The sequence below is a fragment of the Lissotriton helveticus genome, chromosome 4_1 (assembly GCF_964261635.1).
Source record: "Lissotriton helveticus chromosome 4_1, aLisHel1.1, whole genome shotgun sequence".
In the NCBI taxonomy this organism is placed as follows: domain Eukaryota; kingdom Metazoa; phylum Chordata; class Amphibia; order Caudata; family Salamandridae; genus Lissotriton; species Lissotriton helveticus.
Genome location: NC_136063.1, coordinates 1,323,970,731 through 1,323,994,569, shown reverse-complemented (window position 1 = coordinate 1,323,994,569; position 23,839 = coordinate 1,323,970,731).

Genomic DNA, 23,839 nt, shown 5'->3' with positions numbered 1-23,839 from the left:
TCACTCCATGATGGTTTGAATAGCAGATCATTTTGGACACTGCCCTTGTGCGTCGTATGGCTTCATCAAGGGTATGTTCTGAGTAGCCTCTATCCAGGAAACAGACTTTACATTACTTCTGTGCAACAATTATGTTTTGTTCGCAACTACAAATTCTGCGTATTCTGTGCATTTCTCCATACTGTATGCTACAAATGGTGTGTCTGGGTGAAAGCTCATGGAATGCAGTATGGGGTTCCCCTCAGTAGGCTTGCAGTGCAATTTTGTATGCAACCTGCTGTTTGCCACGTGTACCTCAACATCTAAGAAACAGATGGAGCACTCACTGATGTTATGAGTAAAGTGCAGATTTTTGTCATTGCAATTGAGCTTGGTAATGAATGCCTCTGCAAAGTGCCTGTCCCCAAGTCAGACCACATATAGGTAATCAATGTAGCGGACCCATTTGACCACATTTTGTGACAGAATATCTGTATGTTAAGTTTTTAATGCTTTCTCCTCCCACCACCCCATGTGTGGACAGGCGTAGCTTGGTGAGAATCTCGCTCCCATAGCTACGCCTCTTATTTGCTGGTAGACCTGATGTTTGCATCAAAAATAATTATTTTCTAAGCAAAATTTTGTTTGACAGATAAGCATTTTGTTGTGAGAATAAAACTCAATCGGTCTAGTGCCTAGGAAATGTTCCAACGCCCTCATTCCGTCCTTATGGTGGATAGAAGTATACAGGTTAGATACATCCAATGAAACTAACAAGTAATCATGTTGCCATTGAAAGTAATGGATTTGTTGTAAGAAATCAGTTGTGTCCTGTATATATGAAAGAAGGGCCTTTGCAAGATCTTGGAGGAAGAAGTCAATGTAGATGGATACATTCTCAAGTAGACTCTGCTTGGCGGAGATTATTCGCCTTCCCGGTGGTCGTGAAATGTCTTTGTGGACTTTCGGGTTAAAATAAAAAACTGGCATAATAGGGTAATAATTTTTTAGAAATCTGAATTCGTCATGATTGAATAGCCCCTCACTTTTCCAGGCCAAGAGTTTGGAAAACAAATCATTCTATGCTGCCTTTGCCTGTTGCTCTACCTGTAACAGGTACGGTCACATAGTTGATGCTGGGCTTCTTCCATGTATTGTTTTATTGGCCAGATGACCCCATTGCCCCCTTTGTCCAAGTTGCGGACAACTACTGTGTCATTGTTCCGTAACTTTTTAATAAATTTATGATATTTTTGCTGTTGTGCGTTTCGATTTTTAGATTCCTATTGGATTTTAACATTCAGTTCTTTTTACTTCCACTGTTATTACTTCATGAAATGTGTTGATTGAGTCTCTGGGCATGATTGGCACTAAAGTGGACTTTGGTTTGAATCCAGTGTTTGGGGTGGCAGAGATATGTATAAATTCTTGATCCATAAGTGATTGGGTGGAGTCCCCACCCCCCTGTTGGGGTTCATCATTTTGTTAGGCGTGAAGATCGCAAATTAGGCTGACATCTGAAGCTGTCAATGATTCACTATTCCCGGAGGAAACCTCCTCTGACACTCGGGTAGATGTTTTGTTTTGTCTCTGTTGATGACATTTTTGCAGTTTTATCTTTTTAATGAACTGGTAGATGTCGGCCCCATCTGGGGATAGTCAAAGTTACTTTCCGGGCAGTATGTGAGTCCCAATGCCAGGAGTTGTTGTTCAGCTTGGTCCAGGTCAATGTCTGTTAGGTTTATGGTTGTTTTTGCGCCCTGACTTTGTTGGTCTCCTTGCGACACCAGCCTCTGGTGCTTGGTTGCCTGACTTTTGGCATCTTCTTCGCCTTCTTTCGCGTCACCTTGTATTTTTACTCTGATTTGGGATTTATATTCCTGGAGTGCAAGGTCTGGCGCCTCTCTTCCCGTAAAAAATTGAGTTCTTCAGCAAGCGTGTGTTTCCCTGGCTATGGTTTGGTTCCTCCTGTTGTACCATGGGTGAGCTCTGTGTCTGATTTGGTTTCCACGGAAAAGCATAGATTAGACAGTGACAATGCTGCTTGCGTTTCTCAACTGGGACCTGCAGTGGCCCCCACATCAGTCCTGAACTTGACTCCTTTGTGTGCTGCCTTCGCTGCATCATACTTGTGAGAAAAGGTAAATATTCAACCTTGGTCATAATCCTATTTGTCACGTTGAAATTTGAACGTTTTACATTTTTTGATAATTTCCTCCTCTTTCTTGAGGCGTATTAGCATTTCCTCCCTGGTGTTAGACTTGGTTACATTGCCTTCCATTGACTCAATTTGTTCATTTAATCGATCTATTTGCTTTTGCAGCTCAATTCTATCGATGTCCACATATTTGACAAGGATTTCCACTAACCTTCTTTATGACTCTAGGTTGCATTTGCCCCACTTCCGTAGCATTTTTGGGTTGGGGTTCTTGTAGCTCGGGCAAGCATGATGCGTAGTCCATGAGGAATGCCCACCTCCAAGTACTTTGAGAGGGACCTGTGCTCCCACCACTTCCCTTGCTCTGCCCTCAATGAGCTTCTCCAACTTTTTGTACATTTCTTTTGTGTTACAATGGATCCTGCCATTCCCATTGCTACTATTTTGCATGTGTGCCTGGGTGTGGCAAACCTCCGTAAATTTTTCCTTGGCTGCCTCTTCCCTATCACGTAGCACGTCGGCGGCCATTATCTAGCACTGTTTGCTTTGCTGCGAGTATGCTGCTGCCACGACGCAGACACTCGCTATGCACACCTCTCACCGAACAATGATGCATATTCCTACCTCCTGTGCTTCCGCCTGCGTTCTCTGTGTCCTCTGACACAGGTCCCACCACTCCACCGCATTTGATAGGTGTTCTTCCACCATCCGGGGGCTGTGCAGCCTTCTCCTCTCGGATATCTTCCAGTACCGGTTCACCACCAGATTCGGCTTGCTGCTGCTTTGTCCAAATTGAGAGGTGGTCCGTTACATCCAAGGAAGCAGCCTTGGACTCAATATTCAAAGCTCCTCTTCTCCAACGATTCCCTGTACCCTGGAACCAGATACAGAAACGGACTCCTCTTATTTCATACAAGTATATTTTATTTCATATAGTGCAGTGCCGCCATGATGCATTTTGGCCCCTAGAGGCCTTGATCACATGTCATGCTACCATTTTCTCCCCACAATTTAAAGTCCCAAGTGCAACTAAATATGGAAGACAGACTAACCATCTGTACTTCTGTTTCACAGTACAAGAATTCAGCATGTTTCCACATTTGTTGCACCTTATTTTCGCATTTTCAAACATCTATGTGCAAACTATATGTATAATTACTGTGTAAATACAATTAGGTACCGTATACACCCGTATACAAGCCCGTGTACAGCAGAACCATACCCTCCTGAGGCAAAATAGCCGGGAGCTTCGTTTTCTTCATTTTTAAAAAAACTGTCACTATTACCTGCACTTTTTAAAGCACGCCGCTCTTGGCAGTCAGGGAACCTTTGAAAAACAAGCGCTGCACAGCTGATTGAGCGCTGTTGCCGCACTTCGCTTTTACTGTCCACTCCCGCCGCCATTGACCGCGAGGCGCGAGGCCACGCCCACTCAAGGCCACGCCCCCCTCCTGGCTCTTAAAAGCGCTGATACACAAGCGCTAGAAGCAGAACCATACCCTCCTGAGGCAAAATAGCCGGGAGCTTCGTTTTCTTCATTTTTAAAAAAAACTGTCACTATTACCTGCACTTTTTAAAGCACGCCGCTCTTGGCAGTCAGGGAACCTTTGAAAAACAAGCGCTGCACAGCCGATTGAGCGCTGTTGCCGCACTTCGCTTTTACTGTCCACTCCCGCCGCCATTGACCGCGAGGCGCGAGGCCACGCCCACTCAAGGCCACGCCCCCTCCTGGCTCTTAAAAGCGCTGATACACAAGCGCTAGAAGCAGAACCATACCCTCCTGAGGCAAAATAGCCGGGAGCTTCGTTTTCTTCATTTTTAAAAAAACTGTCACTATTACCTGCACTTTTTAAAGCACGCCGCTCTTGGCAGTCAGGGAACCTTTGAAAAACAAGCGCTGCACAGCTGATTGAGCGCTGTTGCCGCACTTCGCTTTTACTGTCCACTCCCGCCGCCATTGACCGCGAGGCCACGCCCACTCAAGGCCACGCCCCCCTCCTGGCTCTTAAAAGCGCTGATACACAAGCGCTAGAAGCAGAACCATACCCTCCTGAGGCAAAATAGCCGGGAGCTTCGTTTTCTTCATTTTTAAAAAAAAACTGTCACTATTACCTGCACTTTTTAAAGCACGCCGCTCTTGGCAGTCAGGGAACCTTTGAAAAACAAGCGCTGCACAGCTGATTGAGCGCTGTTGCCGCACTTCGCTTTTACTGTCCACTCCCGCCGCCATTGACCGCGAGGCGCGAGGCCACGCCCACTCAAGGCCACGCCCCCTAAGCCGCGATCCCCTTGATAAACATGTGCTTACACCGGACGCGCAGCGGACGGGCGCAGCGGGCGCGCCGTCAGCGCGCCGAAGGCGCGCCAAAGGCAAGCCCGTCTGGGCCCGTCCGGGCCCAGACGGCCTCAGGCCTAGACACTCTGTCCAACTCACAGAAACGTATCACTTACACCCGAGATACACTGCTCGCCCGGAACCCTATAAAACATCCTCAGTGCAAATATATCCTCAAGGAAGACACCCCCTTTGCAGGCTGCAACCTCTGTAACACACCCGAGGTTACAGAAGGTCCCCAAGGACTTCGCCTTGGCCTTCTGAACTGCAGATCCTTAGCAAAACACGCCCACGAAACTAACTTGCTCGTCCAGGACCGGATGTTAGACATTCTGTTTTTGACTGAAACATGGCTGACCCCGCACACTGACTTCGACATGGTCAATGCAACACCCCCCGGTTACCAAATCTGCGGCCTTAATAGACCAATCGGGAGAGGTGGTGGCCTAGCCATAATCTACAAAAACCATCTTAAGTGTAGAATAGAAGGTGGAACCATCAAAGACTGTGAAAACTGCAATTTCACTATTCAGATCTCCCCATCAATCTCCCTCTCGGGAGTTTTAGTGTACCGTCCGCCTGGCGCACTAGGAGAATTCACTAGTACCTTGATGGATTATATCTCACTTAAGACTATTTCAGTCTCGAACTTCCTCCTCCTAGGGGATTTTAACCTACACTTTCTGGACCCCGCGGACAATGCCGCAGCCAACCTACTTGCTGACCTTACCACGGCCGATCTCCACCTCCAAAACACTAAAGCCACCCACGAGAAAGGCCAACTCCTGGATCCCATTCTCACCAACATTAAGAACATAAAGACCCTGGACCCAACCCCTCTGCCTTGGACAGACCACATGCTGATCCCCATGCACTGGTCACTCAATTCCACCACTGCCCCTAAACAGAAAACAAGGATACGCACTAGACGATGGTATAAGCTAGTACCAGAGGATTGGGAATCTAAACTACGTGAAACCACGAGTCCCCTGCCCACGGACCCCAACTCCGCGGACAGAGAATTCAATGATTGGCTAGCCAATCCCCTAGACAGTCTCGTTCCTCTTACCAGTACTTTAAAACACGTCAAACGGACCACTCCCGCTCCCTGGTACACACCCGCTCTCAACGCCCTCAAGAAGGAGTGCAAAAAGTCAGAACGTTCTTGGAGGAGAAACAAGTCGACATTGGAGAAAAGTGCGTATCAGTCATCCATGAAAGCATACAAACGAGCCCTTCACGTCGCAAAAAGTGCCTTCTACGAGGAAAAAATAAAAAGTTCCTCTTGCTCAGCTAAGGAGACCTTTTCCATCCTTAAAGAGCTCCTCCATGTCCCCGATCCTCCACAGAAACCCATGGACCCCAAAGCAGCGGAGGAAAAATGTGTAAATCTGGCCATCTTCTTTGACGAAAAAATCAAAAGAATCATCACCTCCCTTCCTGCCACTAAACCCGACATCATAACGAGATCCAAGGAGTCATCGTCGCCACTCAATAAGCCACATCTAGCGGCGCTCGGCCCAGTCACAGAAGAGGAAGTGATGGCCGCACTTATTTCAACTAAGAGTGGAGCCCCCAGTGACCCAGTGCCCGTACGGTTCGTCAAAACAATCCCTCAGGCCATTGTCCCTCAATTGACAGCCCTCATTAACACCTCACTGGCACTAGGAGAAGTCCCCTCGAACTGGAAAGAGGCTGTCGTCAAAGGACTTCTCAAAAAACCATCGCTAGATCCTGCCGATCTATCCAACTATAGACCCATCTCACTCCTCCCCTGGATAGGCAAGGTGGCGGAAAAATTAGCAAATAAAAAACTATCACACTTCCTGGAGTCAAACCATCTCCTCAATGACTCCCAGACGGGCTTTAGACCTGGTCAGGGTACGGACACCGCCCTCCTGGCAGCAGTAGAAAAGACCAGGGAAATTATCGATACAGGAGGATCAGTGGCAGTGGTCCTCCTGGACCTGAGTGCGGCCTTTGACACGGTCAGTCACCAGGTCCTAATTCATCGTCTCGATCATATCGGGGTGAAAGACAGGGCACTAAAATGGCTCTCATTCTTTCTCTCCCGACGCTCCTTCCAAGTATGGGAAGGTGATAGCCGCTCCTCCTCCATTCCCCTCCAGTGTGGCGTGCCTCAGGGCTCATCCCTGAGCCCCACGTTGTTTAACGTGTATATGGCCCCACTGGAGGAACTGGTGTCACCCTTTGGAATTTCTATAGTCAGCTACGCCGACGATACACAGCTGGTGGTAACGCTCTCCCACCCCAAGCTAGAGCCCTCCAATCTCCACGACTGCCTAACCAGTGTACATCAGTGGATGAGTGACTCTGCCTTGAAATTAAACGGCTCCAAAACAGAGATCCTGCTCCTAGGGCATAACACCACGAGCCTCCCCCCTAACTTCTGGCCCGCCTGCATGGGTGAACCCCCTATCCCCAAGACTGAGGTCAAGAGTCTCGGAGTATGGCTAGAGACTGATCTCACCTTTAGGACACAGGCAAGAAAGACTGCCGGCATCTGCTACGGTCTACTGAGATCTTGCAGGAAGGTACTTCCCCTACTGCCTTTTCAATCGCGTCTCCTGCTGATCCAAGGCCTAATTTTATCCAGGCTGGATTACTGTAACGCCATATATCTAGGATCTCCAGAAGCCACGCTCCAAACTCTTCAAAAAGCCCAAAATGCCGCAGCCCGACTCCTGACGAACACCCCGGCAAGAACATCTGCCAAGCCCGCACTGAGGACGCTGCATTGGCTCCCTATTAGGGAAAGAGTAACCTTCAAGGCCCTCTGTTTGGCCCACAAGGTACTGCACAATGCTGGCCCTCCTATTCTTGGTAACTGGATCACACCTTATAGACCCACAAGAGCGCTCCGTTCCGAACATGGGAACTTCATCACGATCCCCAAGGTGAAGAAGGCCCGGTTCGGTGGCCGTCGTTTTTCGGTCAAAACCGGGGAAAAATGGAACACACTCCCCCTGAGCCTCAGAACAGAACCAAACCTTCTAAGGTTCAGGAAGGCTCTCAAAACCCTTCTTTTTCCCTGAGCCATCCCTCCCACTCCCGACTATCTTCCCCTGGTGGTAACAGGTTCAGCGCTGGGATACCCTCCGGGTGACTACGCGCTTTAGAAATCCTTAAATAAATAATAAATAAATAAATACATAGTGAAATACATCTTAGAAGCAATAGTGCAAATGGATTGGTCCTCGGATTTAAAACCATGTGCAAAGTATGCTTAATTTCTGTATAAATACAAATGGGTAATAAACACACAGTAAAAAAATCCTACTACAAGCATAATGCATAAAACTGGAGCTTGGGTTAAAACCATGTGCAAAATACGCATTATTCCTGTGTGTGTGTGTGTGTGTGTGTGTGTGTGCGTGTGTGAGTGTTTTACTATTATATTTTCACAGTAAAACATTTAAAATATTCAGAACTTAATATAATATAAAATAAATAATTGTATTTTTTTTACTATATATATATATAGTACCATAAATAATTAATTATATATATAGCAAAATAATTCAATATATGTGTGTCTGTGCGTGACTGTGTGTGTATATGTATGTATATATATATATATATATATTCACTGAAAAAACCATAGGTTATAGACCATATATAGTTAGGAATTTGCATTTACAAAACCTTGAAAATTCACTGAAAAAACCATAGGTTAGAGACCATATATAGTTAACTGGACATTTTATTGACATAAAACCAATGAAATTCCATATATAGTTAGTTGCACTAACTATATATCGCGCACCCGCAATCCACTGCTGATGATGTCACATATTACATCATTCATGACATGGTCAGTGACATCACTGATGACATCACTGATGACATCTCAAATGACATCACTGATGACATCACTGATGACATCTCAAATGACATCACTGATGACATCATCTAGTGTCTGTGTGTTTTTGTAAAGTTTAAATATGTTTTACATATTGAAGAATGAGTGGATGTATGGAAGACTGAGTGTGTGTGTGGCTGGCTGGGAGGTGTGTGACTCTGTGCATATCAATGTGTACTTGTATCAGTGATTGTATAAGAGAGTAAGTATGTGTTAGTATATGTGTGAAAAGTATGGTGTTCTGTGTTTAACTGTATAGATGAGGAAATCGAAGTGTGATTGATTCTTCACAGGACTGACTAGGTGTATGAGTGCATATGATAGTGTTGTAATAATGAGTGACTGTCTGTATGAGTGATTGTATGGGTGAATGAGTGAATGTGTGTGTAGACGTAGGAATCAGTGAGTGCGTATGCAGTAACTGGTATTGGTGTGTCATGATGTCATCAGTGATGTCATTTGAGATGTCATCAGTGATGTCATTTGAGATGTCATCAGTGATGTCATCAGTGATGTCACTGAAGTATGGTGTTCTGTGTTTAACTGTATAGATGAGGAAATGGAAGTGTGATTGATTCTTTACAGGACTGACTAGGTGTGTGAGTAACTCCATGGATGAGTGGCAGTGTGTGAATGTCTGCATAGGTGTATGAGTGCATATGATAGTGTTGTAATAATGAGTGATTGTATGTATGAGTGATTGTATGGGTGAATGAGTGAATGTGTGTTTAGACGTAGGAATCAGTGAGTGCGTATGTAGTAACTGGTATTGGTGTGTCATGATGTCATCAGTGATGTCATTTGAGATGTCATCAGTGATGTCATCAGTGATGTCATTTGAGATGTCATCAGTGATGTCATCAGTGATGTCACTGACCATGTCATGAATGATGTAATATGTGACATCATCAGCAGTGGATTGCGGGTGCGCGATATATAGTTAGTGCAACTAACTATATATGGAATTTCATTGGTTTTATGTCAATAAAATGTCCAGCTAACTATATATGGTCTCTAACCTATGGTTTTTTCAGTGAATTTTCAAGGTTTTGTAAATGCAAATTCCTAACTATATATGGTCTATAACCTATGGTTTTTTCAGTGAATTTCATTGACTTTTTAAAAGCTAATATCTATAGCTGTAAAATATATTCTTTATTACGTGACGTATCACGTAGCCACGTGAGACGCCTCATGACGCGTCGCATAACCGTGACGTATCGGCTCTGCAGCGCAAACAAAACCCGTAACGTAAGCGTGCCGGAGCACGCTTACAGATATATATATTTTTTTTAACCTTAATTAGACAAAATCCACACGTGCACATATCTTGAGGCCTTGCAAAGGCACATCAAACAAACAGTCCCTACAATTTTTCCAAGTTTGCTGGAAATCTATTCCCTTAATTTTTTTTTTACTGTTTCTCTTGGTTTTCCCCTTGTTACGCTTACCGGGACGCTACCCGGTACGCGAACCGGACGCTCCAAAAACACAAGATGGCGGACTCCCGTTATGCTGCCGGTTAGCTGCCCGGTTCGCGTACCGGGAAGCGCCTCTACCGCGAAAAATCGCGGGGGACTTTAATATCCCCCTCATCAATCCTAGGGGGTCAGGAGTGGTCTACCTTGCCCCCTTTCCTTCATTTCCCCCTTCGTTTTTCACCACATCTTGTCTCTCGATCGTACCGAGAGACAAGATGGCGGCCGCTCCGGACTGTTTAGAATGTTGACAGACACCGGAGAGCCAATCAGCTTCGCTTCGCGAAGTTCCGTTACGCGTCAGGTACGCGAACCGGGGCGCTAACCGGAGCGCTGTCACAGATATATATATTTTTTTAAACGTTCATTTCTCAAAATCCACTGGAGCACATATATTGAGACATAGCAAAGGCACGTCGGGCAAACCATATCTACAATTTTGCCAAGTTTCATGTAAATCTATTCAGCCATTCGAGCTAAAAGTGAGTCCAACCGCCCTATGGAAAAATGAATGGGAAAAACGCGTTTTGGGAGCCCCTTTTTTCTCGGCCCCCCCTTTTTTCTCGGCCCCCCCCTTTTTTCTCGGCTCCCCTTGACGAAACCCCCCCCAAATTTTCAGGGGCTGCTCAGAAACAAAATGTGCCATTTTCCTGAAAATTTCAGCCAATTCCGTCCACAAATGCCAAAGTTATTAGACATAGAATTTTCAGAAATCCCATAGAGAAAAAATCCTAACTATATATACCCACTGGCTATCGCCAGTAGGTAATATACATATATAAACATATATAATCTGCATATCTATATAAATATAAATGCATGCATACATATACATATATGCATACATATGCATGTTATTTACATGAAAGTTTTAAAAACACTAATAAAAGCAAAGCTAAAAAGCCACCTCATTACAAACAGAATGGCTTTAACTTAAACGAGGGCGAGATCTATTGCATTTTCAATGCTTGTTTACTTTGGTTCTATCAAGAAGGCATTCAGATGTGTCACACATTTGCCATAAATTCTGAATGTTAGCACTCTAGTTGCTCATTAGATCACTGTAGTAAAGCTAGTGCTCACCAGGGAAGTCTGCTGCTAATCATGGTTTGCAGCCATTTTCCCGCATTTTTTATCCCGCAGACTTTCAGTCCGCATACCATTATCCCGCAACTTCATTGACCTCGCATACCATTATCCCGCATTTTTTCAAAACGCATGTGCATTTATCGCGCATGCCTTTAAAAAGAATTACGTTTTAAAGGCATGTATGGTAAATGCATTTGCGTTGTGAAAACCACGATGACGAGAGAGGTAAGTGGGTTTGTGTTAATTTTTTCGTGGGTTAGTGATTGTGTAGTGTAGTGTAGTGTTGTGTAGTGTAGTGTTGTGTTAGTGTAGTGTAGATTTGTGGTGGTTGTTTAGTGTAGGGTCATGCTGGGGGTAGTGTTTTAGGGTTTAGGGTTGTGTTGTAGTGTTTGCGTAGTGTAGGGTCATGCTGGGGGTAGTGTTTTAGGGTTTAGGGTAGTGTTGTAGTGTTTGCGTAGTGTAGGGTCATTCTGGGGGTAGTGTTTTAGGGTTTAGGGTTGTGTTGTAGTGTTTGCGTAGTGTAGGGTCATGCTGGGGCTAGTGTTTTAGGGTTTAGGGTAGTGTTGTAGTGTTTGCGTAGTGTAGGGTCATGCTGGGCGTAGTGTTTTAGGGTTTAGGATAGTGTTGTAGTGTTTGCGTAGTGTAGGGTCATGCTGGGGGTAGTGTTTTAGGGTTTTGGGTAGTGTTGTAGTGTTTGCGTAGTGTAGGGTCATGCTGGGGTGTAGTGTTTTAGGGTTTTGGGTAGTGTTGTAGTGTTTGCGTAGTGTAGGGTCATGCTGGGGGTAGTGTTTTAGGGTTTTGGGTAGTGTTGTAGTGTTTGCGTAGTGTAGGGTCATGCTGGGGGTAGTGTTTTAGGGTTTTGGGTAGTGTTGTAGTGTTTGCGTAGTGTAGGGTCATGCTGGGGTGTAGTGTTTTAGGGTTTTGGGTAGTGTTGTAGTGTTTGCGTAGTGTAGGGTCATGCTGGGGGTAGTGTTTTAGGGTTTTGGGTAGTGTTGTAGTGTTTGCGTAGTGTAGGGTCATGCTGGGGGTAGTGTTTTAGGGTTTTGGGTAGTGTTGTAGTGTTTGCGTAGTGTAGGGTCATGCTGGGGGGTAGTGTTTTAGGGTTTTGGGTAGTGTTGTAGTGTTTGCGTAGTGTAGGGTCATGCTGGGGGGTAGTGTTTTAGGGTTTTGGGTAGTGTTGTAGTGTTTGCGTAGTGTAGGGTCATGCTGGGGGTAGTGTTTTAGGGTTTAGGGTAGTGTTGTAGTGTTTGCGTAGTGTAGGGTCATGCTGGGGGTAGTGTTTTAGGGTTTAGGGTAGTGTTGTAGTGTTTGCGTAGTGTAGGGTCATGCTGGGGTGTAGTGTTTTCGGGTTTTGGGTAGTGTTGTAGTGTTTGCGTAGTGTAGGGTCATGCTGGGGGTAGTGTTTTAGGGTTTAGGATAGTGTTGTAGTGTTTGCGTAGTGTAGGGTCATGCTGGGGTGTAGTGTTTTAGGGTTTTGGGTAGTGTTGTAGTGTTTGCGTAGTGTAGGGTCATGCTGGGGGTAGTGTTTTAGGGTTTAGGGTAGTGTTGTAGTGTTTGCGTAGTGTAGGGTCATGCTGGGGGTAGTGTTTTAGGGTTTAGGGTTGTGTTGTAGTGTTTGCGTAGTGTAGGGTCATGCTGGGGGTAGTGTTTTAGGGTTTAGGGTTGTGTTGTAGTGTTTGTGTAGTGTAGGGTCATGCTGGGGGTAGTGTTTTAGGGTTTAGGGTAGTGTTGTAGTGTTTGCATAGGGTAGGGTCATGCTGGGGTGTAGTGTTTTAGGGTTTTGGGTAGTGTTGTAGTGTTTGCGTAGTGTAGGGTCATGCTGGGGGTAGTGTTTTAGGGTTTAGGGTAGTGTTGTAGTGTAGGGTCATGCTGGGGGTAGTGTTTTAGGGTTTAGGGTAGTGTTGTACTGTTTGTGTAGTGTAGGGTCATGCTGGGGGTAGTGTTTTAGGGTTTAGGGTAGTTTAGTTGTTTAGTGTATGCTAAAGGCATATTCGTTCTTAAAGTTTTCGTTATTTTAATTTGCGGCCTAATAGTACATGCGGGATTTTTTTTGCGGACTGATGGTATGCGGGATTTCGTCATATATTCGCTAATCATACTTTCTATGGCAAAATGAACCCCCTCATTTTGTTCCTTTTTAAATTAAATGTTTTAAGAGTTACCACTTTATTCCAATCAAGATGGCTTCAGGTGTGCCATACCTTTGTAATAAGTAGGACTGTTAGCACTCTAGTTGTTCTTTAGAACACTCTGGGACATTCTGTCATTGGGCTATAGTTGGGCTACATCTGGCTGATATTTGGGCTACATTTGTTTTTTTTGTCTCTGGTGGCCATCTTTGGGCTACATTGGGCTACATTGGGCTACATTGGGCTACATTGGGCTACATTGGGCTACATTTGGGCTCCAACATATGTATAGCCCAATGTAGCCCAATATATATTTTTCAAAGTTAATTTTCGTAAAAACCACTGGAGCCTATATCTTGAGACATAGCAAAGGCACATCGGGCTACCAGTCCCTACAATTTTGCCAAGTTTGGTGTAAATCCATTCAGCCGTTCAGGCTAAAAGTGAGTCCAACCGCCCTATGGAAAATTGCATGGGAAAAACACGTTTTGGGACCCCCCTTTTTTCTCGGCTCCCCCTTGACGAAACCCCCCAAATTTTCAGGGGCTGCTCAGAAACAAAATGTTCCATTTTCCTGAAAATTCTCAGGCAATTCTGTCCTCAAACGCCAAAGTTATTCGACATAGAATTTTCAAAAATCCCATAGGAAAAAAATCCTAACTATATATACCTACTGGCTATCGCCAGTAGGTGATATATATATATATATATATATATATATATATATATATATTCACAGAAAAAACCATAGGTTATAGACCATATATAGTTAGGAATTAGCATTTACAAAACCTTGAAAATTCACTGAAAAAACCATAGGTTATAGACCATATATAGTTAGGAATTAGCATTTAGAAAACCTTATTTTACTCACACAAAACCATTGAAATTCCATATATAGTTAGTTGCACTAACTATATATCGCGCACCCGCAATCCACTGCTGATGATGTCACATATTACATCATTCATGACATGGTCAGTGACATCACTGATGACATCTCAAATGACATCACTGATGACATCATGACACACCAATACCAGTTACTACATACGCACTCACTGATTCCTACGTCTACACACACATTCACTCATTCACCCATACAATCACTCATACATACAGTCACTCATTATTACAACACTATCATATGCACTCATACACCTATGCAGACAGTCACACACTGCCACTCATCCATGGAGTTACTCACACACCAAGTCAGTCCTGTAAAGAATCAATCACACTTCCATTTCTTCATCTATACAGTTAAACACAGAACACCATACTTCAGTGACATCACTGATGACATCACTAATGACATCTGAAATGACATCACTGATGACATCTCAAATGACATCACTGATGACATCATGACACACCAATACCAGTTACTACATACGCACTCACTGATTCCTACGTCTACACACACATTCACTCATTCACCCATACAATTACTCATACATACAGTCAGCTATTATTAGAACACTATCATATGCACTCATACACCTAGTCAGTCCTGTGAAGAATCAATCACACTTCGATTTCCTCATCTATAGTTAAACACAGAACACCATACTTTTCACACATATACTAACACATACTTACTCTCTTATACAATCACTGATACAAGTACACATTGATATGCACAGAGTCACACACCTCCCAGCCAGCCACACACACACTCAGTCTTCCATACATCCACTCATTCTTCAATATGTAAAACGTATTTAAACTTTACAAAAACACACAGACACTAGATGATGTCATCAGTGATGTCATTTGAGATGTCATCAGTGATGTCATCAGTGATGTCACTGACCATGTCATGAATGATGTAATATGTGACATCATCAGCAGTGGATTGCGGGTGCGCGATATATAGTTAGTGCAACTAACTATATATGGAATTTCAATGGTTTTGTGTGAGTAAAATAAGGTTTTCTAAATGCTAATTCCTAACTATATATGGTCTATAACCTATGGTTTTTTCAGTGAATTTTCAAGGTTTTGTAAATGCTAATTCCTAACTATATATGGTCTATAACCTATGGTTTTTTCTGTGAATTTCATTGGTTTTTTAACAGCTAATATCTGTAGCTGTAAAATGTATTCTTCTTTAAATCCAAAAATATATTTTATATGTTTATGAATAAATTTTTTTTAAAATATTTTTTTTTCTTCGTTCCCGCTTCGCGAATCGGGAAGCTTCCCGTTAGCTGACCTTGATGCCGCGAAATAGACCGCGAGCCGGTAAACGTTTCTTTACCGCAAGTGCCGCGTTAGAAAACAACATCGTGACGCCTCCCGTCCGCATGACGTTTCACGTTGTCGCGTGATACGTCATATGACGTGCTACGTTAGCGAACTGGTACGCGAAGCGAGTCGCAAAGCGCAGGTTTCTGGAAGCAAACCGGGAGGCCCTGCAAAGCGCTTAACGTAAACACAGCAAGTCATGTGACTTGGTAATAACACTTTTCATTGGTTCATTTCACTTTTGGTTTCCTAATGATGTAAGACTAGGTCATATAATCTAAAATGAACACTTTTGATTGGTTGAGAACTCTTGTTTTTCCCAAATGATGAAAATCCCTCCTTCTTTCCTCACTCTGACTTTCATCATTGTGAGAGAAAGACCCTTTGTGATCACTGAGCAATGGCTTCTTTAGTAGCTTCAGCTGGTGCTTCCCCACCACCTCCACCACATCCAAGGAAGAGTGGACCACCTGCTCAAGTTATAATTCAACAAGAAGAGGAAGAAGAGGAACAGGACGACGAGCACGAAGAGAGGCAGTTTTTGCCTGAGCAGCCCAGGACGTCTCACCGGAAAGAAAACTTCATTTGGCAATTTTTTAAAATTCCCAAAGGTCAGAAAAAAGTAAATGCAAGATACGTAACTTGCCTTATATGTCAAGATAGACTGTCCAGAGGGACCGACAAAAAATACAGTTTCGGAAACTACACAATGCATCGCCATATGACTAGGTGGCATCCTAACAACTACAGTGCTGCACAGTTTCGGAACGACCTAGATAATCTCCCTATTATGGCCAGAAGATCTGTTGTACCGGAAGTAACGGGACCAGAGGGCAGGGAGATGGTGCCAAATATACAAATGAAATTTGGTGAAGTAAAACACATCTGCGTATTTTGCGATGGATTCATTTCCTACGGAGAAAAAAGCATCACTCTGATCAACAGAGCTATTGACTATCATATGCAAGTTTGTACGAAACGCCCAAAATAATAAATACTTCTTTTTTTGTTTTGTTGCTCCTGTTGAGCCCTTTACAATGAATCGTTTTCATTGCCCCCTCCAAGAAAAACCCAAAAAAATATAAAACTGTTCAGAAAAATTCAAAAAAAGTAAAAAAATGTTCCGAAAAATAATAAAAAAAATATAAAACAACAAAAACAATTAAAAAAAAAGTTCTTTTCAGAACTACCTCCCCGTTATTAAAAAATTGGTACAATATTTGGAACTGTGCCAACCTCTATTTCTCTTAGTTCGCTTCCCAGTTCGCTCGCCGGTACGCGAACCGGAAGCAAACCAAAAACAGTAAGTATAAGGGAAGGAAACAGACACTTATGTTAAAAGAAAGACAGCTATAGGGGAGTAAACTAGAGATACTATTACCCGTAATCCACTGCTGATGATGTCACATATTACATCATTCATGACATGCTCAGTGACATCATCAGCAGAGGATTGCGGGTTTTTTGGCAACGTGCCTTATCCACGGTTTAATAACGCTGCCTTTTGCTTTATATAAGTTTTCAAATTGTATGAAATATATACCAATAGGTCGTTATGAACCTTTAGGTAGTGCTTTTCTTCATGAGGTCTGGTCGCTTCCATACACATACAGATGTTTCAAAGATGATCAAGAAGTTTATCTGAATGGAGAGGAATGCACTGAGACGCCAGATCATTCACTAATGTGTAGGCACATACAGTTACACGGTTCATGCAACAAACACCGACCAAATATGGCTTGCGTGTTGCAAGGCACGCCAGTTCCTGCTATCATCCCCACGTTCAAGTTGTTGGAAAATGGTAGTTATTTGATGCTCAATAATGAAGATTGTTCTGAGCTAATTAAAAGTATTCCTTTTATCGTAACAGTAAGTGAACGGGTTATTTGCTGCAGAAATGTTCTATTTCCTCCCACACATGAACATAGGGAGTTTTCAATCTGGCCACAAATACCAACCTTGGGACAGATTTCAACGGCATGGCAAGAATAAGAGCTCTTTTGTCTCAGAGAGAGGTGGCCTTGAGTTCGGCCCGTGAAACTTTCGTGCTTCACATAGCGAACACCCGTACAGAGGTGCACACCCTTTTCAATTCAGATTTGCCTTTCAATTTCAGCAAGATGGTTCTGACTATCTTTAACGCATCCTCCACAAAGGCCCTGGCGCACTTTTTTAAAGTTGTTACCAGTGGTCTCGTGACTTCATTTGAGAAAATCTTTGGAGTCATCCCTGCTTCCTTTCATTCTATTTTCTCCACTCTGGTTCGTGGATTGGCATTTTTACTTGCATTACCAGCGGACGCTCTTGTGCTTTTTTACATTTTTAAATATGGATGTCCCTCCTATGCAACCTCCCACCCTGCAGCTGCTGACAATGTTCCGCAATCGCATGCTAGAATATTATGGCACAATGCCGTTGGCGATATTAAGCACGGCATATGGATTATCTTTTCGATTCTCCTACTTCACCTGTGTCCAGCCTGTATTTCACTGCCTGACCTGTGATTTCGATTGGGCCATTGATTTGTGTCTCTGCGGACCGGTTTCTCCTGACGTCGACTTTAATCAGCTGATGACTCCTATCATTACTCACGAGTTGGTTTGTCCTGGCGAAAGGATTATGGCTGTGGCATTGATGCATGGACTACTTGGTCCCTGGAATTTACTGGCGGCAGCACAGTCTTTCTTGGAACAGAGCTTTCTTGAAAACCCACCGAGCTGTCCTCTGATGGTGATAGAGGATCCGGTGCTGGGAGAGCACGTATGTTCTTTTCCGCTTTTAAATTGGATGGCTGAACTGTTTTCGGATGAAGACGGTGACTTCCTATTGGAGGCTGTTGCAGCTTATTTTGCATACACAGTTATGTCATAGACCTTTTTCATGTTTGATATGCTGAGTACTAGCATTTCATTGACAATTCATTGACTTATTTGTCAAGTTTTTATTATTTACCTTGCCTATTGGCTTAAGACTCGATAAAGTACTTGGCTGTTTTATTTTTCTTTAGCATTAAATTTTCCTAGTTTTTAATGCTTTACCTTGCGGACCGTCCACATATAAACTTGCAATCTGCTCTCATGAGATGGCACTTCTATTATCTTATTCAGTTCGTTTCCGGATCATGGGGAGGTGTCATCTAGGTCCTGGATATCTTTACACCGTGTTAAGTTAGCATGGGCTCATTACCGGTTTAAACGCCATTTTTCCTTTTTTGCAACTTCTGCACACGACACTTAGTTGTTGCTTTAGCTTTCCACCTAGTAGTTCATCGTGGTTTACATGAGAATAATATGGTATTGCTCTACTATCTGCTTTGCTTGTTAAACTATATCTGTACAGCGAGTGCTAAAGTTTCAAGAACAACACGATACAGAATTGTTATGAGGTCTGATCTCCAGGACTTCATACTCATAACATAAGTGCAACTTCTGCCAATTCTGGGCATGAGGCGGGTTTTATATTGCTTTGCCGAACACACATACACAACAGTTGATGCGGTTCACATGAAGAGAGAGCTGGTGTATGCTGATGTGATTCCTTCAAATCTAAGACACTAAAGTATGGTCACGCCCTAAACCAACACAAAGAGACCTTCTTAGCAAATAATATAATATGTGTATTAGGGAGGGTGAGATATAAGCAGCCGCGGGCCGTGGAGGGAGTTACGGTGAGGCAGGGAGGCGGGGAGGGGGAGAAGCAGGGTGGAGCCCTCTCTACCTTGCCCCTCCCCCTCCCCACCTCCCTGCCCCACCGTAACTCCCTCCACGGCCCGCGGCTGCTTATAAGTGTTGCTAACTCTTATTCATTTGCAGCATGTTAACATACTATCACCATTCGCTTTTTATGTACTAGTAACTATGCTGGTAATTTTGCCACTGATAATATGTGTACTTGTATTATCTAAGATACTACGCCTGAGAAGACGGCATTAGTAAATAAACATTTCAAATACACATGTGTTCTTCTTAACTCCATGTTCTGGTTTCTAAGAAATATATAACGACCGACTGTTCATGAGTTCCACGTATCCTGAGGTACTATAAGTTCATATTCTGGATTGTCTAAACATTGAGAGTTTGTTATATCCAATGTGACACTGTACCTAGCTTGCTAAGGAGTTTTTGATTACTAACGTGAGTTTTGGGACACCCTAATTCGCCGAGGTTCCAATCCTCTGTCCACAGTTCTGTGTGAGAACAGAAACCCTGCGACAGGGGCACCCCCGACCCTTGCTGGAGCTTCATCACACTTGCGATACAACTCCAGCAATGCGCCACCTTTACGGCACAGATACATCACGCATCTGTGCTGTTTTTGCCCCATGATGCGCCGCATTGTAAATGCAGCACACCATAGGTGACGGAACAGCGGCACAGAATGACTAACACATCCCTGGTGATGCGCCAGTCATCATAAATGTATCCCTATGCTTCTTATCTTGTTAGAGATGAACCGCCATATGTATCATCAAAGTTTTTTGCATTTCCTAAATAGAGAACTTTAAGGAATAAATAGCGATTCTTTACCATTCCTAGTTTGCGATTAGCTATTTGCTAATTACAAATTACCCATTCATTTCCTTCATTTCCATAGGGCGGTTGGACTCACTTTTAGCTCGAACGGCTGAATGGATTTCCACGAAACTTGGCAAAATTGTAGGGACTGGTAGCCCGATGTGCCTTTGCTATGTCTCAAGATATATGCTCCAGTGGTTTTTACGAAAATTAACTTTGAAAAATATATATTGGGCTACATTGGCCTATATATATGTTGGAGCCCAAATGTAGCCCAATGTAGCCCAATGAAGCCCAATGTAGCCCAATGTAGCCCCAAGATGGCCGCCAGACACACAAAAAAACAAATGTAGCCCAAATATCAGCCAGATGTAGCCCAACTATAGCCCAGTGACAGAATGACCAATCAGCTTCGCAAACCTCCGTTACGCGAAGCGGAGCGCTGTTACAGATATATATCTTTTTTTGAACGTTAATTTCTCAAAATCCACTGGAGCACATATATTGAGACCTAGCAAAGGCACATTGGGCTACCAGTCCCTAATATTTTGCCAAGTTTCGTGCAAATCCATTCAGCCGTTCGATTATTATTATTATTATTTTTTTTTGCCCCGCGGGGCCCTTTTAAAACCTCCACATCAAACGTAGGGGGTCAGCGAGGATCTACTATTCCCCCTTATGGTCATTTGCCCCTTCGCTTTCGCCTCCTCTTGTCTCTCGATCCTACCGAGAGACAAGATGGCGGCCGCTACGGACTGTTTGGAATGTTGACAGACGCCGGAGAACCAATCAGCTTCGCTTCACAAAGCTCCGTTGCGCGAAAAGTACGCGTCCTGGGACGCTGCCAGGTCCGCTGTTACAGATATATATCTTTTTTTAAACGTTAATTTCTCAAAATCCACTGGAGCACATATATTGAGACCTACAAAAGGCACATCGGGCTACCAGTCCCTACAATTTTGCCAAGTTTCGTGCAAATCCATTCAGCCGTTCGGGCTAAAAGTGAGGCCAACCGCCCTATGGAAATTAACATGGGAAAAACGCGTTTTGGGACCCCCCTTTTTTCTCGGCCCCCCCTTGACGAACTCCCCCAAAATTTTTAGGGGCTGCTCAGAAACAAAATGTGCCATTTTCCTGAAAATGTCAGCCAATTCCGTCCACAAACGCCAAAGTTATTAGACATAGAATTTTCAAAAATCCCATAGGGAAAAAATCCTAACTATATATACCTACTGGCGACCGCCAGTAGGTAATATATATATTCACTGAAAAAACCATAGGTTATAGACCATATATAGTTAGGAATTAGCATTTAAAAAACCTTATTTTACTCACACAAAACCATTGAAATTCCATATATAGTTAGTTGCACTAACTATATATCGCGCACCCGCAATCCACTGCTGATCATGTCACATATTACATCATTCATGACATGGTCAGTGACATCACTGATGACATCACTGATGACATCTCAAATGACATCACTGATGACATCTCAAATGACATCACTGATGACATCATCTAGTGTCTGTGTGTTTTTGTAAAGTTTAAATATGTTTTACATATTGAAGAATGAGTGGATGTATAAGTGTCTGGATGAAGGATTTAGTAGGTGCGTGACTGACTGTATGAGTGAGTGATTAAATGTGTCTCACTGAATGCATGGGTTAGTGACTAAACTGTCTTAATTTGTGCATCATTATGTCTGTTGTTCTGTAAACTGCTGCATGTGTTGATCATTAGCTATACGAGAGGCTATATGTGTTATTAATTGCTTGCCCAAGTATTTCTATGGGAGATTGAGTTTGTGTGGGGGTGGCTGGAAGGTGTGTGACTCTATGCATAGATGTGTGAGCAGTTTATTCACTAGGTGTATGAGTTCAAGAGTGCATGTGGAAACAGCTACATGGGCAGTTGACTGTGTGCATGAGTGTATTGATGAGTGAATGGATATCTCAATGCTACATGTCATAGTAAGTACATATGTAAAACACAGTACATGTGAGAGTTGGCATATATAAATAACTGTGCATGAGAGCCACTGAATGAGTGAGTGGTTGTATCGATCATTGTGAACTTGTATCAGGGATTGTATAAGAGAGTAAATATGTGTTAGTATATGTTTCAATAAGTAAGGTGTGTTTAACTGTATAGTTGAAGAAATGGAGGTGAGATTGTTTCTTTGCATGACTGACTGGGTGTGTGAGTAACTCCATGGATGAGTGGCAGTGTGTGAGTGTCTGTATACACTGAGTGTATCTAAGGTTATATTAGAGTCTGAAGAGGTTTATCGTATTAGCACAAGAATGATGTCAAATGAGATGTCATCAGTGATGTCATCAGTGATGTCATTTGAGATGTCATCAGTGATGTCATCAGTGATGTCACTGACCATGTCATGAATGATGTAATATGTGACATGATCAGCAGTGGATTGCGGGTGCGCGATATATAGTTAGTGCAACTAACTATATATGGAATTTCAATGGTTTTGTGTGAGTAAAATAAGGTTTTTTAAATGCTAATTCCTAACTATATATGGTCTATAACCTATGGTTTTTTCAGTGAATTTTCAAGGTTTTGTAAATGCTAATTCCTAACTATATATGGTCTATAACCTATGGTTTTTTCAGTGAATTTCAATGGTTTTTTAATAGCAAATATCATAAGCTGTCGAATGTCAAGTACGTGGTAAGTGAAAACATTTTCGTGTTTATGCACACTGATCTGCTTTGAATGGTGCCCCCCCCCCCTCATTTCTATTAGGAGTACTCTCTCTTTGCAGATAGTGAAAGGTAGTTAACGCAGGCCTTTGCCCCCATTGTAATCCGTCGTGCCTGCTTCTCTCTCCATTTGATTGATTGTTATCCAAGTATTTACTGTTTTAGAATTAGTTCTCTTTGGTTCATTCTCTATTTACAAACAAACACAGAGTCGCAATACTCTGTTTAGTCTTTGCAGATAACGAAAAATCGTGTAAAAAAAAAGAAAAGGAATCGAGCAAAATCAGTAGGCCACTAATGGGATCTCTTTTTGACCTCGCTAAAATAGAAACATTAGGAACAACCCCTCATGACAAATACAAAACTAGTGAGATGAACTGAACTCCACACAATGATGGCTGCAAAACAGCTCGGCTCCGCCACCCACCCCGCCCAAAATAACGATAAAGAACGGCTGCCATGATTGGTTGCGGAATGACCACGACGGAGCTACGAAATGGTGCTGCTCTCATGCTAACCCCAGCTTCAGTCTGAAACATCCAGAAACACTGTAGACTACCAATTCGATCAGTTCCGGTAGCGCCCCAATGTAACCCGGTAGAGAAGAACTAGCCCTCCCCTCTTTGACTGATGGTTCTTGTTGCCTGTCCCTTCTGTTGTCATTTAACAGAACTATTTAGCCTGCTGAAAGGGGTTGTGTTCCGACCGCTGGTTGGTGGAGACATTTTGACTATATTCTGTACCTGCGTTGTCGCGTAATGCGTCATATGACGCGCCGCGTTAGCGCATCCGGAAGTCATCCGGGGCGCGCAGCGCGTAACGTAAGCATAACAAGTCATGTGACTTGTTAATAAAACTTTTCATTGGTTCATTTTACTTTTCTTATTGTAATGATGAAAGGCTTGGTCATATGACCTAAAAATTACGCTTTTCATTACTTCCGAACATTATTTTTTCTTAAATATATGTTATAATGTTCCAGGCTAATGTACTTTCCCGGAAATTTTACAACTGTCCTGCAAGTAAAATATATTCTTTTTTCGAGAAAAAGAGCGTTTCTTCGACCCATGACGGAGCCGTTGAGCAAAAGAGGGTCGACCTGCTGTCTTAGTCGCCGATACGCCTGAATATGAGATTCTTATCGATCACTTTATGTTGCAGGAATAGAAAACACAACAGCCCTTGACCATTTATCTTTACTGCGTTCCTTCGTATTATACCTTTTACCCTTCATGTAATTGGTCTGCTTTATTTCACTTGCCTTTTAATGATTCTAAAACAGTCACTATTATTAAAAA